This window comes from Phodopus roborovskii, unplaced genomic scaffold (assembly GCF_943737965.1).
Source record: "Phodopus roborovskii unplaced genomic scaffold, PHOROB, whole genome shotgun sequence".
Lineage (NCBI taxonomy): Eukaryota > Metazoa > Chordata > Mammalia > Rodentia > Cricetidae > Phodopus > Phodopus roborovskii.
The window spans coordinates 104280-121234 of NW_026126783.1; the positions used below are offsets into that span (position 1 = coordinate 104280).

General features: G+C 38.4%; 1 long non-coding RNA gene across 1 annotated transcript; it reads left to right on the forward strand.

Annotated features, from left to right (window-relative positions):
- Positions 1–3761: 3761 nt before the first annotated feature.
- Positions 3762–5576, forward strand: LOC127214592 (uncharacterized). The gene is made up of 3 exons (XR_007833873.1): positions 3762–3887; positions 4065–4125; positions 5504–5576. It is a non-coding gene; the product is annotated as an uncharacterized LOC127214592 (long non-coding RNA).
- The last annotated feature ends 11379 nt before the right edge of the window (positions 5577–16955 follow it).

Consider the following 16955-nt stretch of genomic DNA (forward strand, 5'->3'; position numbering starts at 1 on the left):
TGAGGAGAAAGATATATCATCTTGTTTGTAATATGGTTCCTGCCTTTCTCTCATGGTTATCTGAGAGGCCTGTGACAACCAGATAAAAAGTCCCCTCAGGTCTCCAGAACTCAGCCAGATGGCACAGAGCAAACATCACATGTATCCTAAAAAAATTCTCTGTACCTTTAATATTCTGGGACGCCTTCCATCTGTTTAATAAGAGAATTCTTTCAGTCTACATTGTGTAATGGTCTGAGCAAGCTCTGCACATTGTGTGGAGGAAGAAAGAGAGATAGAACCTGTGCACTGCAGGAAGTGGGTTGGATCGTTTATTGGTGACATGGGTAAGTGACATTGAAATTTGTGTCTGACTACGTAGTGTTGGCTGTCATCTTTGATTCCAGCACTCAGGAAGTAGAGGCAAGTAGATTTCTCTGAGTAGACTCTGGTCTACAGAGTAAGTTCCAGGATAGCAGGGCCACACAGGGAAACTCTGTTTCAAACATCAAAAGAAATGAATTAATTAATCAAATAATCAAATAATTAATTAATATTAAACAAGTAATGAGAAAAATCTACTAGAAAGCAACAACAACAAGATTAATAATAATAATTGAACAGCTCAGTTTAATGAGCAAGTTCTAGGACAACAGGCACCACACAGAGAAATTCTGTCTCAAAAAAAAAATTAGTTCCTGTTTGTGCAGATCTCTAAAATTCCTAGGTCTGGAGTAGAAGCCAGGCCCAAAGGAGGTGCAGGGCTTGCTGTGTCTTTAAGAACACTCTAACCCTTGAGGAACTGCTCTTGTCACTGAAGCCTTATTAGCCAATCATATTGAGCCAACACTCCAGTCTGAGGTCTGGAAGGAGACTTCCTTGAGCCATGCTACAGGCTTGGTTTTGTATCAGAACAGGAGCCAGAGGATTGATTGCTGCTCTATGAGTGGTACTGTTGGGAATTGTGAGGGGAGCTCATGGATGAACAGAGAAACTGAAGCACGGTGAGTGATGGGATGTGGGAAGGTGGGATGGGGAGTCATGGAATTCTGTTTGGCAGGCCCTCCAGTAGGAGGTTGGACTGGAATGTGCTGCCACATTCAGTGTTCAGTTAGGCCCATTGTGGTCCAGCAGCTTCCCAGACCACTGTGTGGCCTATGAATACTTCTCCATGTGGTATGCTTCTGAGGAAAGGATTTTGATGCGGTAGAATTGTGAATAAACTTCTGTGTAGTCAGCTCCATTATAGTTTTGGTGCACCAGGATGGCATTTACCAAAGAAGGAGAGGATCGGTTACCTCAGTGCCTTCCAGAAGTCCTGCTCTTAACATCTAAACTTTAGGGGTCACATCCATTCAGAGTTATTATTGTTTTGTTTTTTGCCATCAAAATAAATTTTCTTCTTTTGTGAAAATATAAATAAAAAGACCTTACTTTACATATTGAGCCCAGTTCACTCTCCCTGCCATCCTCCTATTTCCCCCAGTGACCTCCCTATACCACCCCCCATAAATTCCTCTGGGAGACACAGGTCTTCCAAGAGGGATCATCAAAATCTGTCAAGTCATTTGAGTTTTGGTCCAGGCACTCCTCCTTGTCTCTAGGCTAAGGGAGTATCCAAATTGGGAGTTAATTTTCTGCATGCTCTAAATGATATTATTTAATTATTTTTCATATATATATATATATATATATGCATGCACATATAGGTTATATATATATATATATATTTATAAAGTATATAATTTTTTTAAAATAGAATTTCTCCTTGTAGCTTTGCAGCCTGACTTAGAATTTTCTGTGTGGTGCAGGCTATCCCCAATCTCATAGAGATCTGCCTGCTACTGCCTCCCCATTGCTAGGTTATAGTCAAATGCATGTATAAATGGCATTCTTGTTTTGGACGACACTCCACCATTCAGCTGTTTTGTCAAAGACTGGAGTTGTTGATATAAAGATTTACCAATTCTTGGTGGATAGTTAGTCTCTCAAAATAGACTTTAGCTGACAAAGTGCTGCACCTAAAATTAAATAAAAAAATAAATAAATAAAATGAGTTTCATGCTATCCACTCATGTTAGAGATTATGATTCTAAAATATATTTGCTCCCCAGGAAAGTCCAGACATATGTCTCCAAACCATGGTAATAGACTAACCACTGATTTCAATGGAGCAGGGCTTTTACAAGCTGTTCAAGGGTTCCTTACTGGGCCATAATGAACATTAAGTCATGGTGTGCCATACACATCCATTTTCTTCTGGAGAAAAATCATGACTCTGTCATATGGGCAAGATGAGCCCAGGTGACAACAGTTTGAAAAGGAAAACAATGAAGTGTTGAGGGCTGGACTGAGCAAGCAAGAATTTTTGTGTAGATCCCCACTCATGGAGAAGTAACATTGTTCCTTCTGAAACACAGGAAAGTTCTTGGCAGAACAAATAACAGCTTCAGGGTTGTAGCCTTAGGTGATTTCCATCAGGTTTTGAGCTACTGAGAATAAAATAGAGCTCATCCCTTGAATCAAGGAAGATGCTTGGGAAAGAATGCAATTATCTATGGCCAGGGCCTTTGTGGAGGGGCTAATTCAGATCCCAATTACACAACTCTTCACACTACATGGAACTGTGGTTATTGGGCCTCTGACCACTGAGGGATTAGTCGGTAATGTTATTGGGATTCCCTGTTTGCCCCCTGCACTATTTGGGTAGCATTTTCCTGAGTTTGCCCCATTAAATGTTAACTCTGTTGACTTCCTAGATGTCCCTACTTCCATTCCCCCATGAAAGTAGTATACAAGACACTATTCCTCATATGAAGCTTACTTAGAATAATACATAGCTTCAGCAAAACACCCTTGACCAAGCTTTCATCTTTTCTTTGTTCTGCCTCCCCTACTTTTCTCATCTTATGGCATTTCTTCCTTAGGACCTGTCAGTAAAGTGTGACCTATTGTTTCATATTACACATGTACTCCTGGGATGGGTCCTTGTTTCACTGCCAGGGGCCGCCAAACAGAACAAGTCACCTAAGAGTCAGCCACATTCAGATGGTCTAGTTTGGTGCCATGAAGGTCCCCCAATTGTCAGTCCATACTCTGTGAGTTCCCAATAGTGATAGCAGATGTGGTGTGGCTTTGTTGTACTGGACTTTACCCTGTTAGAGGAATCACGTCACTTTATGATGAGACATGAGGTTTCTTATTCTCAGAATGATGCCCAATGCGTCAGAAACTCCCTGTTGCCTCTGAGTCATGCTGCAAGGACTCTAACCTCATGGACTGCAGCAGTCTGCATGCTGATATGGCCCCTGCCATAATGTTGATTAACTGAACCTCTGAAATTTTCAGTGTGACACCTCAATTAAATGTTTTCTTTGAAAGTGTTGCCCTGATCCATGGTGTCTCTTAACAGCAATGAAAATCTAACAAAGGCGGATGTCGTTCCCAGAGCCTGGGTTATTTCAATGACAGGCTGTCCCCATTGTACAATTTATTTCTGATGTGTTCTCAATAGTTTGTTCTGGAAGCTTGCCTCTCCCTTTATGCCTGTTTATTGGGATTTTTTTTCTCATGGCTATATGCTACTTAAAGGGCCAAGAAATGGTGCATGTTAACCTCCTATTCAGTTTTCTTCTAAATGGATTAGGTGAATGCATTATAATGACTATGTCATGAAATAAGTGTCCGAGGCTCCAGATTTATATAAGTATATTGTCAAGGAAGTTTGTATTTACAGTGAGTGTATTAGACTTCTTTGTCACACACGTATGGTTTATTGTAGTATGCAGTGACCTATGATGATGTGTATATTCACTTCACTCAGGAAGAATGGGCTTTGCTAAATCCTTCTCAGAAATGTCTCTACACAGATGTGATGCTGGACACCTACAGGAACCTCACTACTACAGGTGAGACTGTATTTTCCTTCATATTTTAAAATAAGAGACCCAATGTTTCTTGGTTACAGATACTATTCTGTAATTTTAATTGAGAAAAGGGAAACTTTGGTGAAAGTGTCAATGAAGTTATTAACAGAAATTTTGTACAATTTACAGTAATACATCATATATATTCTGTTATTTCAGGCTACATTTGGGATGACCATAATATGGAAGATCATTGGCAAACTTCTAGAAGACATAGAAGGTAAATTTTCATATGAAAATTTTGCTCTAACGATATTTTAATGTATTCTGGAAATTTTAGTGAAGAGACACACATAAAAAATTTAAACAGTGAAAATAAGTGCAGCTTAAAGTATAGTGATGGTTCTCATTTTCTGCCCAAACCATATGTATCAGTGAAAGGTAACTCTTCTGTGTTTCCAAGGCATTCATGTAAAAAGAGAAGGAAATAATTCCTTAACAGATAACACCCTAGAATTGTAGCGCGTGGAGATCTATGCTGTAGATATGCCTGTCTGTTGAGTTTCATACTATTCAGATATTTGAAACAGTATACTTGTTTCATAGGTCATAAGTATATATCCAACACCTACTAAGAAAATAGTCTGTAATAAAGCAGGCATTACTTATATATTTGTGACTTTTCTATGTATATCGAAAAGGTCATTTTATGAGTGTCAAGAAGTTTGTTGTGGAGAAACCTTAATCCCTATAACACATGTCTGTGAGGAAAAGAAAGTCAAAGTGTGTGAATGCAATGTGGAATCCTTTTTATTGATATTGTTACTTTAATAAGTATATCATATGTTGAGTCAGGTAGCTGTGGCCCATGGCTTTAATTTCAGTATTCATGATGAAGAGGAAGGTGGATCACAAAATTTTGTGATCAGCCTGGTCTACAAAGTGAGTTCCAGGCTATCTAGGTCTACACAGAGACATTATGTACCAGAACACTTAGGGAAAATAAAAGGAATATATGTTACGAGCCATGTGAATTTAGAATATGGAAAGAAGAAACATACCTCTCTCTCTTAGGACATTGAGAAGAAATAAAAGATATTCAGTAGTCATCACTTTGAGAATAATTGTTGAGTGTGAAACCAGTTTGAAATTTATCAGTATTCCAACATCATCTGAAAAATATCAACAAATACACTGCAGTAAATCCATATGAATGTGTGAATGTTTCCATTTGTACTGGTATATTTGGCCAGTGTATTATGATTCATACAATGGAAAAATTGATAAATGCAATAAATATGGCAAATGTCTGCAATGGTCCAATTATTTTCAATTATGTGAGAAATCTCATGTGAACATATGCAGTAAATGTGGGCCATGAAATAAAGGCTCATACTCTGAATCACAGGTATCTTCTTTGAAAGCAAGACAATACCTCACGAGGGAAGCATTATGAAAGTAAATTTCAATATCTTAATCTTGTCTACACGTAGGCCAAATTATAAATTTATTTTATGCATGTACTAAGTTCCTTTAGTATCATGCATGTGGTAAAGATTTACATATGCCAATTATCTTTGCAGTAATAAAAGAAGCCATACGGAAGTGAATCCTGTGAATATACACAATGAATGTGTGAATAACTTTGTATGTTACAGGCATCTTCAAAGGCTTGAAAAAATTCACACTGGAGAGAAACCATATAGAAGTCTTCAGTATGGTGAAGTCTTTTCATGCCAATGATTCCTCCAACTCCGTGAAAGAAAACACTCGGTAGAGAAAACCTATGAATGTAGTCAATGTGGTAAAGTGTTTGCAAGACATACTATGCTTAAAAGACATATTAGAACACATAGTGGAGAGAAAACACAAGATTGTAATCAATGTGGTAAAGTCTTTTCACTATGCAATCATCTCAAAAAACATTAAAGAACACATACTGGTGAGAAACGCTATGAATGTAGTGAATGTTGTAAGGCTTTTTCACAACACTGGTGTGTAGTGAGATGGTCCTTCTGTGGCACTGACCACGCCCATTGGGGGGTGGAGCCATGGGCAGGAGTGACCTGTGGAAGGAGTTCTGAGAGAGAGCCTGGAAAAGCTCTCTTGCTGGCATGACTCAGACAGGAGTGAATCGGGTTGAATTTCCTGGTGTTCATCTGTCTAGTTTGTAAGTTATTTCTCCATGAATAAACATCTATTCGGACTATTTGTTTATCCTGATCCTTATTTAACCGCGATATGTGGTGTCAGAAGCGGGATTAGGATTTTCACGGGACCTGAGTGAAACCAAGGCGGCAGACACCGCTACCCTCCACCACATACCCCAACGGGCAGGGTTTAACCAGGTGTACTCACCACAGCTTTGGGACATTTGCCTCTTCCTTACGGCAAAGGAGATCTTTGCTGCCAAAGTGGACCTGATAAGGCACTCACCGCTTCTCATTTTTTGCCCATTTCCGCATGGGACTTTGCATTCGCACAGAGCCGCTCGGCACCTGCCCTGCTTGCGTGTTTTCCGGCCCTTAGTCTTGTGTTCCAGCAATTCTAGAAGTCTCCTTTTAACAAAATTTCGCTTGCCATAGTTGGTTAAGAGCTATTCCATAGGGACCGGAATCAGAAGGATTGTCTGCTGCTGGACAATATTAGGCAGTATACTTCTAGGCAAAACTGGGATCAGACGGGCCTCGGCGGCTAGGCACTATTTGGTGGCACACCTCCAGGCATAACTACCACAAGCTGAGATCTACAACTAAAAGCATCAAAGTCCCAGGACAGCAGAATTACACCTAAGGTAATTGTAACATCCTTTGCAATTTAAGCTGATATAAAAACTGAGATCAATTGTTCCATAACTATGGCAGGTAATTTTACAATGCAGAACTTTAGGAACTATTTTACTTCATATGTAGAAAGGATTTTAGAAGAAGAAACTTATGACTGGACCAATATGTACTTTTATTTTGTAATAGCAATGGGTTTCATCATTAACATGATATTCTTAAAGAAATGGTTTGAGATTACAGCAAACAATAAGGAACTTGTACAAACCATAGGAGACTTAGGAACAAGGATTCGAAACATTGAAAATGATAGAATTCAAAGCATAGAAAGTATAGAAAAAAGGTTCAGAATATTGAAGATAGTGTTGGCGAGCTGACAGGTAGAATTTGTTTCATGTCAGATACTTCAATAACCAGAACAGAAACAATGCAATGCATTAACACACTAGCAGAAACAGCTCATTCCTGGTCTGAGGAAGCTACTAATAAGTTTAAAAAACTGGAACATCAGATAGAAAGACTAGATGATAGAATCTCTTCAATGCCAGAGGATAATGGCAAGCTAGCAGATAGAACATTGTTTCTGGAAGGTAGTTTACATGCCATTCAGATAATATCTAAGGATGAGAAGATTAAAAACATGGAATCATTTGTAGTTGGAGAAAGTAAGAAACTGACTGATGCAATGAAGTCTCTAGAAAGTTATTTTATTCAAGAAGTTCAGACACAAAAAGAAACAATGGTGAATAGATTTCAGGCTTTAGAAGACCTTCATTCTGATACATCAGAAGAAGAACTACAGGTAACAGGGCATGAAAAAGACTTAAAAATTTCCACACCATTTAGGGTCAGGGAATCTTTCCCTGTATCTGTTAATGAAAAACCAGCAACGAAAAAACACCCAAAAGATTTCGTTGCATATCAGTGGGAACCAATACATATGAAAGATTTAAAAGGTATAAAGGAAGCAGTAGTCTCTTATGGCATGCACTCACCTTATGTGAAGTAGAATCATGGGCAAGGTATAACAAGGTAACTCCTAAGGATTGGGATCAATTGCTATCAGCTGTCCTTGAAAGCTCCTCTCAATTAGAATGGAGGGCTTTATGGAGAGAGGAAGCAAAAGCTCTTGAACTTCAGGGCTTAAAGAAAGGTTATAAAGCTCCCCAAGATAAAATTCTTGGTGAGGGTCTCTATGCTGACCCAGAAACCCAAGCTGCCTATGATGAACATATCTTGTCTCTATGCAGTACAGCAGCTTTGAATGCTTGGGATAAGGTTCATGAATTAGAAGAGAGGATAAAACCCTATACCAAGATAAGGCAAGGACCTTGAGAATGCTTTAGTGTCTTTCTAGAAAGATTATCTAGGGCAGTACAATTAGAGGTAGCAGACATGGATGCTAGGAGATTACTCATAGAATCTTTAGCTTATGAGAATTCGAATCCTCAATGCAAACAGGTGCTTTGTCCTTTAAAAATGCGATCAGCACCCTTGGATGAATGGGATCTATATACAGGCATCATTGAGTATAATGACAATAAGACTGAAGCATGGGTAGGAGAAGCCATATCTAAAGGTCAGAGAAGACATCAAGATAACAGAGTTCCTTACTATGGTGATTTAGAAGCTTGGGTAGGAGAAGCCTTATCCAAAGGTTTGAAGAGATATCAACATGTCAGATGTTATAACTGTGGTAAGATAGGACATCTAAAAAGAAATTGTAGGCAAAGCTTCCCTAGAAATAACACTCCCAGGAATGAATCAAACAGAAGGCCTCAGGCTCCTGGGTTATGTAGAAGGTGTGGCAAAGGCAGACACTGGACAAATGAGTGTAGATCGACCAGAGACAAGCAAGGAAACCCTTTACCATCGGGAAACTCCTTTTGGGGGGCCTCTTGAAGGCCCCCACATCACAGGTGGTCCAAACATTCCCAGTCACAGTAGAAGACAATGTCCCACAGGACAATTAGAAAATTCTGTGCATATTATAAAAACTCATACTGCTCTGGATGAGAAAATAGTGAAGGAAGTTGAATCAAACATGACAGAAGGAAATAAAAAACATATATTTTGGCAAACCGCTATAAATAGCCATAGGCCTAGATTGATAGTTAAGATGAATAATAGACTTTTTGAAGGTCTCCTGGACACAGGCATGGATGTAACTATCATATCTAATAAATCTTGGCCTCGAAAATGGCCCCAGAATGAGGTAAATGTTCAATTATTAGGGATTGGAACCCTGTCTCAGGTAAAACAAAGCACGAGATGGATTGACTGTATAGGACAGAGAGGAAGGTTGAGACCATATGTGGCTGATGTAGTGATAAATTTTTGGGGTCGTGATCTATTACAGCAATGTAATACACAGATTAACATTCCTCCAGTATTAGATAGGAACCATAAACAACCTCGTGATTGTGGAAAAAATAGTATGAAGTACTATACAAGACATATACCAAATATCCAGGTGGTACAAAAACAGAACAAGTGCTGAACAAACAGAGGAAAGATAACAAATATTGGCAGAGAGCTTGCAGTAACTTTTTGGGAATGGTTAGCAACAACTATACCAAAACAGAGAATCAAATTCATAAAAAAAAAAAAAAAAAAAAAACGATTTGGATCCTTCCACGCATTGTAAGAAAAACACCTATTTCTGGAGTTCATACATTCTACACTGATGCAAACAAATCAGGTAAGGCAGGATATAAATCAGGAAAAATTAGCAAAGTGGTTCAAAGCCCTTACAATTCTATACAAAAGGCAGAATTGTATGCCATTCTCATGGTACTTATGGATTTTAAAGAACCCCTCAATATAGTTACTGACTCTCAATACGCAGAGAGAGTTGTTTTACACATTGAGACTACAGAATTTATTTCTGTCGATACAGAATTAACTTCGATGTTTATACAGTTACAAGATACTATCAGAAGCAGGACTCATCCTATATATATAACACATCAGATCCCATACGAGTCTGCCAGGTCCTCTAGCACAAGGGAATGATGAAATTGATCGTTTATTGTTAGGAAGTGTGCTAGAAGCCTCAGAGTTTCATAAGAAACACCACGTGAACAGCAAAGGTTTAAAAAAGGATTTTTCTATCACTTGGCAACAAACCAAGGAAATAGTAAGGAAATGCTCTACTTGCTCATTCTATAACCAAACCCCTTTACCACCAGGCAGTGATCCTAAAGGTATAAATAGGAATGAAATATGGCAAATGGATGTGTTTCATTTTGCAGAATTTGGAAAACTAAAATATGTACATCACACTATAGCTACATTTTCAGGGTTTCAAGGGGCTACTTCTCTGAGCTCTGAAAAGGCTGATTCTGTTATCACACACCTATTAGAGGTAATGGCCATTATGGGCATACCTGCACAAATAAAAACTGACAATGCTCCAGCATATTTCTCCAGCAAATTGAAACAGTTTTTTGAGTATTACAAGATAAAGCACATAACTGGTATACCACACAATCCTACAGGATAAGCAGTGGTTGAGAGATCCAATCGTACTTTAAAAGAAATGCTCCATAAACAGGCAGGAGGAACCAAAACACCCAAACACAGATTACATAATGCTTTATTAACATTAAACTTTCTTAATGCTGATGAAAAAGGAAAAACAGCTGCAGAAAGACACTGGACAATAGAAAAAACTTCTGAACTAAATCAGCCAGTGTACTTCAAGGATGTACTGACCTCATAATGGAAAGCAGGATATGTGTTACGTTGGGGTAGGGGTTTTGCATTTGTATCTACAGGAGAAGAAAAACTATGGATACCATCTAAGTTAATCAAGATCCGAGTTGAACAAGAGAAACATCTTAATGAATTGAAATGACAAGTCATCCAACGAATTAGGTCCCATGAGGTGTGCAGAGGCCTCTCAAAGGGAGGGGAAGTGTTCTGTTCTTGTTCTTAAAGGAAAACAGAGAAAACCTACCATCAAACATCCAAAAAACACTGAACATGTAGGTGCCTAGAGAAGAGAAGACAGCTCTTCAGAAACAATCACTTAAGGAAACAGAATCTGATATATGGTAAAAAAAAATTAATTGTATTAAACTATTTCTATACAGAAATTTATTTCTCTCTACTATCTAGTATTCCTGAAGTCCCAATTTATGTAAACCAATGTTGGCTTTGGAGTTGGATTTGGCTTTCCTTCTCTAAATTCAAGCATGTTGTTAAGATTAAATTCATGGTTTCTGCCTTAAATCAAGAAGCCAATTGGTGTAAGGCAGAAGAAAACAAAATCTGGGGACTAATTTCTTATATGCAATTTTCTCTCTGAAATCTTAATTTTGTCACATACTTTTAATGTTTATTGTTGTCTTTCCCTAATGCATACCTTAAAACTTGAAAATTTTACATTAATATTGATATGTAACTTTTCCACAAGGAATAATAACGATTCCTAACAGCAGTCTTTGAACTCTCCGGAAAGAAGATGAGGCCCCACATCATCATTTCCACTTGATTCAACCTGATGCATCTGAACTACAAACATCACCCTAAAACCGGTTTGAGACTCTTTTGCTTGAGACAACTCGAGGTGTAATGGTTCACTTTTTATTACACCCTGGCCAGAGTTTCAAACAGAACTACAGTCAACAATTTTCTGCCACACAGTGACTAGCTACATATGTCACAGCCAGTTCTGTTGAGAAATTTGGTTGCTAAAAATTTTCTTCCTACAGGATCCATTGGAACAATCATCGTCCCATTTCAGCAGGAAGTAACCTTAAGATAGCGACGCCCCCTTTACCTACCCTTGGAATTTTGGGATAATAGTCATCGTCTTTGATTCGTTTTAGTCATTTAGGGTTGGGTATGGAAGGTGATGCTTACACTCGGGTTTATCTTTTAGACAGGAATAGGGAATGGTTGGGAAAGGTGTGGTTTAGATGGGATATAGGTAGATCAGCCTATTTTCTTGAGAATTTGAGTAAGAATGGGATAGTATTTTACAGCTTACAATGTTACGTATTCTTATGTGCTAAGCTATGTAAAATTAAGTTTATATTTTGTTATATTGTGTTAAATCTTTCCACTTACAATGTTTTATGCACATTATTTTTTTTTACCATATTCTATGTATGTATACTTTTCTTTATTCAAGACATTTTGTATATTGATTCAATTTGGGATATTTATCATGCTGTCCTTTATAGTTCTACCTCTTGTCTTGACATTTCTACTCTACCTCTATTTGAAGGATTTATATGTATGTATATGTAAATAGTTATATTGTTTAAGTATTTGTTCCTGCTTTACTCAGGGAAGTTTTAATCAGTCTTTTAGCTAAATTCCTGAGTATTACAGATTATCTTCACTCATGTTTCCTGTACCTATGAGATTAGTCAGATATAGATGCTTAATCTTCAATCACTTCATAGACATACAGAACATGGCATTTAAATGTTTTAATATTAGTACTCCATTGACATGAGACACTGTTGCTCCTGACAGCACCGCACACTTTCCAGAAAATATGTTGGACACTGTTGTTTCTCCTGCTGGAGTTCATTCTCACCTCAGCTAATGGCCTGTTGGGCAAAGAATTGCCCCCACCTTGACCACTGATTTGGACATGCAGTCCTATGTGCTTGCAGGAGACAAATATAAAAGACTGCTTGACCTTGCAAAGTCAGGGTAAGACAGCCATTCTACTTCCCTGCTGTTGTTGTGGTCTGTCAAGTTCTCTTGGCCTTAGCAAAAACTGGGTGTACCAACGTTGCTGTGAGACCTAGGGTGACTGTTCAGGTGGCTTGCTGTTTCTCTCCTTGCTGCACCTTTTGGAAGTTGTCCATCCGCACTTCCTGTCTACTATAGTATTGTTAATTTCCTTCTCAGGTCTTTATGAGGTTGAAGATTAAACTATCACAACTATTATTCTCTCTTCCTAGTTAGATATATTAGGTACTAGACTTAAGTTTTCCAGCTTAGGACAACTCTATTGTAAACTCCATTATGCATTCACCCTAGGACTAGATATGTAGGTCATTTCGTTCTCGCTTTTCCTTTTCAACTTAGAGCACACTTGTTATTCACTGTTTTGTATATAGTTTTGTATTAAGCCTAATCCTTTTCTTTAGACTAAAATGGGAATTATAGTGAGATAGTCCTTCTTTGGCAGTGACTACGCCCATTGGGGGGTGGAGCCATGGGCGGAAATGACCTGTGGAAGGAAGTCAGAGGGAGAGCCGGGAAAAGCTCTCTTGCTGGCGTGACTTGGACAGGAGAGGATCGGGTTGAATTTCCTGGTGTTCATCTTTCTAGGTTGTAAGTTATTTCTCCCTGAATAAACATCTATTCAGCCTATTTGTTTATCCTGATCCTTATTTAACCGCGATACAGGAGTTTCTCCTTTGACATGATTTGCAGCCAAACTACTACAGATAGATTTAGGGATACAAAAAGAGATAATTGTTACATGGCTTAACATTGTTTTTAGGTCAACTGCATTTGCTCTTTACATGGTTGTCACAGGCACTTAAAATCAGGAAAGAGAAGCAGGATCCAGATGACAAACAAGATAGTAGCTTTTTCCCCTCCTAGAAAGCTGGATGATGCCTCTAAGAATGAAAGAGTTTAATCCCTGAAACACAGAGCAAGTGCTTTGAAAATGCATAGTAATGAAAACAGTAGACTTCCTAAAATGTTTAATATTTGGAGAGAAATGAAACTTGAAAGTTTGTATTTGTGAGCAATATTGTTAGTCAACACATGTTCAGTAGCAGGTTAAAATCAAAAGAAAGCAAAAACTAACTGCATTATTTGAGGTTTTCTGCATGAACAAGGATGGTAGGATGAATCTCTCCATATATGTAATGCATGGATTTATTATAATGTCTCATAGGCTGTGGTTCAGGTAGTCCAAAAATGGCTGCCTAACAATGGGCATCTGAAGACTGTAGCAGTTGTTTAGTTCATCAGGGTGCATGTCTCAGCTGGTCATCATTATACTCTTAAAGTCCAAAGAAGAAAGCTCTAAAGCTAGTAAAGTAATAAACTTAGTAGCCATAGCTAGGGCAAGCAGCAACAGAAGGAGAGCCTCCTCCTTCAATACTCTTTATACATACAGAATACCACCAGATGGTACAACTCATATTAAAGTGAATCTGATTCTTACTTATGTGTTTTGTTTTATTATTGTATTTCATTTTTGATTACAGACAGCCTCCTTAGTTCTGATATTAAACATGTGCACTGCCACCAAGAAGTTAAAGATGGATCTCATCATCTAATTCCATATAAAGCTTCCCTGAGTGGCTTTGACAGTTCTGGAACACATTCTGCCTGTCTCTCCTGTCTGAAATCCTATATGGACAGCCATTCCAACTTGTCATGGGTACAGAGAGCTCAAATAATAACTATTGTCCCTAAGATATTATTTTTCCTACCATAGGTTGTCTGGGCCTTTTGGTGAATATCTCCTATCTAAAAGCAGTATATATGGGCATATACAGGCTTATACACCCTTCAGGCAGGGAATATGTGCAAGTATGGGGTTCCTTAAGGCAGATAATATGTGCAGTTATGGAGTGACTTTAGTATTAGGGGAAGCAATTCTTATTTGCTCTTTATACATATTAATAGAACACCTCTACCATTGCCCCACCATTGGTTGACTAAAGTTTGACATATGAATTAAATGGAACATGCAGTATTTGTAGTGAGATAATTACCTTGTCCCTGCCTGCAGCATAGACCACGCCCATTGGGGGTGGAAACAGTGCTCGATGTGACCCAGGGGAACTAATTTTGAGGAGGATACTGGGAGAGATCTCTTGCCTGCAGCACAGGAACAGCTTCCTGGGACCAGGAACCTGCTGGAGTTAATCTGTCTATGTTGTAAGTTATTTCTCCCTGAATAATCATCTATTCAGCCTATTTTTTTTCTCCTGATCCTTACCGAATATCAATATGTGGTGTCAGAAGCAGAATATGGATTTTTACTGGACCTGGTTTTCACCAAGGCAGCAGACGCTGCTCGCTTCCCACACCATCCCAGAATGCGCAGGGTTCCTTGTGTAACCAGGTGGCCATACCACAGCTTGAGGGACATTTGCCTCGGCACTACAACTTTACCCCCCCCAACTCAGCCCTGAGAAAGCTCATACTACTTCTTATCTTTTGCCAATTACCCGCTTTGCATTTGCAGCCGTGGCACACATGGTGCCTGTCCAGCTGGTGTGTTTCCTGCAGCCCAAAGGTGCCAGTAAGAGGCAACACCTGTTAGTCCTGGAGTCCCCAAAATTTGCTCAAGGTTCCTTTCACTCATTCATTTAACAAAATTTTGCTTGCCTTAGTTTGTTAAGAGCTATTCTTCAGGGACCAACATCAGAAAAATTGTCTGCTGCCGGATGCGATTTGGTGGGAAACCTACAGGCATTACCACCAACAAGCTGAGTTCAACAACTAAACCTGTCAAAGTTCAAGGACAGCAGAATTACACCTAAGGTAAATGCAATATTCTTCGCAATTTAAGATGATAAAATGTATAGATCGATTGTTCCAAACCTAGGGTGGATAATCTTATGATGCAAGACTTAGAAACTCCTTTACTTCATATGTAGAAGGTATTTTAACAGAAGAAAATCATGGCTTAACCAATATATGCATTATTATTATTTTTTTTGTAAAGGCAATGGGTATCAACCTGATGAGAAAAAGATTCAGAATATTAGAGATGCAAATAGAGAGCTGGCATCTAGAATACAAAACATGGAACATAAAAATGACCAACTAGAAAACAGAATTTGTTCTATGTCAAATGCTTCAATAACCAAAACAGAAACAGTGCACTGCATTAACATGCTGTCACAAACAGCTAATTCCTGAGTGAACGAAGCTGCTAATAAGGTTAAACATCTAGAACATCCGACGGAAAGACTAGCAGAATCTGTTCCATGTCTGAGGATAATGGAAAGCTATCAGATAGAACATTGTTTCTGGAAGGCAGTTTACATGCCATTCAGATAATATCTAAGAGTGAAAATATTAAAAATATGGAATCATTTGTAGTTGTAGAAAGCAAGAGACATACTGATTCAATGAAGTCTCTAGAAAGTTTTGTGGTTCAAGATGAGATACTCAAAGAAAGAATGCTGAGTAGATTTCAGTCATTAGAAGACTGTTGACTGCTGAACCCTGCCAAGTCATGGTAAGACAGACTTTTTACATCCTTGCTTTTGTTATGGTCTGTCAGGTACTTTAGGCCTTAGCAAACCTGGTTATACCAACCTTGACATGTGACCTTGACGATCCAGGTAGCTGTTTCTTTCATTGCTTCACCTTTTGAAGTTGGCCACCCACACTTCCTGCCTACCCTGATATTGTTATTTTATTTCTCAGGTCTTTGATGAGGTTCAATATTAATTTATCACAAGTATTATTCTCTCTTCCTAGTCAGATATATTTCTTAGTAGACTTGAGCTTTCCAGCTTTGGACAACAATATTGTAATCCCTGTTTTGACTTCATCCTAGTACTAGATAGTTAGGTCTTAAGTTTATATGTCCTCAATTTTCCTTTTCTTAGAGCACACTTGTTATTCACTGTTTTGTATATAGTTTTTGTATCAAGCCTAAATCTTTTCTTTAGACTAAAATGGGCATTTTGGTGAGATATTCACATTTTTTTGCACCTGTGGCATAGACTATTTCAATTGGGATGGAGCCAGAGCAGGAGTAACCTGGGGGAGCTAAGTTTGAAGAGGGGGCTCAAAGAGCTCTATAGCTTGCAGCACGGGGACAGGAGTACATCCGGAGGCATCCTTGGGACCAGGAACTGCTAGTATTCCTATTTCTATATTGCAAGTTATTTCTCCCTGAATAAACATCGATTCAGCCTATTTGTTTCTTCGTATCCATATTAAGTATCAATGAAGGAGAGCTGGTGTACCCCACATAAGCAGAAAAATGAGCCAAGAGTTAAGAGTGCAGAGCGTGCAGAGATGCTCAGGGAAAGTCATCACAGTAAGAAGGTACACTCAGGATTTAAATAAATAAATAAGATATTCACTTCAGCCATAAAACCTCTGAGTAAGAGTCATTGATAAGAGGAAAAATGAAAAATAGAAAAGGAGAGAGTTGTCAATGTTAAGGATGTCTGAGAATATCAGAGAAAGAGACTAAAGGTAATGTAAAACGATATAGAGGTTTAAAGAAAATTCATAATAAGGTTGGAGGAAGATGTAAACTGTTTGTTGTGGGCTCTCATATCTACAAATATAAAGTTAAATTTAGTAATATGCATTAAAATGTTGACCATACCAGGTTAATTGCTTAAAAGTTCCATTTATT